Raw genomic sequence first — 1,144 nt, 5'->3', positions numbered from 1 at the left:
TGCACCAAGGTAGGGTTAGGGTTAGACAAAATTGGTGTCCTGGCATGATTTTGATGGTTGGAAAGTGTTTGGATTGGCAGAAAAGATGAGGTGCGCAGAAAAAGCTACTCAAGCGGTGCTTTTTCAAAATCGCGGTCTTTCAGTGGTAATTGAGCCCTACATTAGGGTTGGGAGTATGCACCAGGGTAGGGTTAAGGTTTGGCAAAATTGGTCTCCTGGCATCATTCTGATGGTTGAAATGTGTTCAGAGTGGGCAGAAATGATGAGCTGTGCAGAAAAAGCTACTCAAGCAGTGCCTTTTCAAAATCGCGGTCTTTCATTGGGAATTGAGCCCTGTATTAGGGTTGGGAATATGCACCAACTTTGGGTTAGGGTTAGACAAAATTGGTGTCCTGGCTATATTTGGGTGGTTGGAATGTGTTTAGAGTGGGCAGAAATCAAGATCTGCCCAAAACAAGCTACTCAAGTAGTGCTTTTCCAAAATCGCTGTCTTTCATTGGTAATTGAGCCCTAAATTAGGGTTGGGAGTATGCACCAGGGTAGGGTTAGGGTTAGACCAAATTGGTGTCCTGGCATGATTTTGAACTTTGGAATGTGTTTAGAGTTGGCAGAAATGATGAGCTGTGCAGAAAAAGCTACTCAAGCAGTGACTTTTCAAAATCGCTGTCTTTCATTGGTAATTGAGCCCTACATTAGTGTTGGGAACATGCACCGAGGTATGGTTCGGGTTAGAAAAAATTTGTGTGCTGGCATGATTCTGATGGTTGGAATGTGTTTAGAGTTGGCAGAAAGGATGAGATGCGCAGAAGAAGCTACTCAAGCAGTGCATTTTCAAAATCGCAGTCTTTCATTGGTAATTGAGCCCTAAATTAGGGTTGGGAGTATGCACCAGGGTAGGGTTGGGGTTAGACAAAATTGGTGTCCTGGCATGATTTTGATGGTTGGAATGCGTTTAGAGTTGGAAGAAAAGATTAGATGTGCAGAAAAAGCTACTCAAGCAGTGCATTTTCAAAATCGCTGTCTTTCATTGGTAATTGAGCCCTACATTAGGGTTGGGAATATGCACCAAGGTAGGGTTAGGGTTAGAAAAAATTGGTGGGCTGGCATGATTTTGATGGTTGGAATGTGTTTAGAGTTGGCAGAA

At 43.3% G+C, this 1,144-nt stretch overlaps 1 long non-coding RNA gene across 1 annotated transcript in view; it reads left to right on the top strand.

Moving 5' to 3' along the window:
* The first annotated feature begins 128 nt into the window (after window positions 1–128).
* The window catches only part of LOC123029556, a 3,407-nt gene continuing 2,391 nt past the window's right edge, over window positions 129–1,144 (top strand). The window contains exon 1 of the long non-coding RNA XR_006415941.1: window positions 129–1,081. This is a non-coding gene — a long non-coding RNA (uncharacterized LOC123029556). The remainder of the gene's footprint in view (window positions 1,082–1,144) is intronic.

The sequence above is a fragment of the Varanus komodoensis genome, unplaced genomic scaffold (genome assembly GCF_004798865.1).
Source record: "Varanus komodoensis strain SLA01 unplaced genomic scaffold, ASM479886v1 scaffold4, whole genome shotgun sequence".
NCBI lineage: Eukaryota > Metazoa > Chordata > Lepidosauria > Squamata > Varanidae > Varanus > Varanus komodoensis.
The sequence above is the reverse complement of the archived record's forward strand: the minus strand, read 5'-3'. Positions and strand labels throughout refer to the sequence as shown.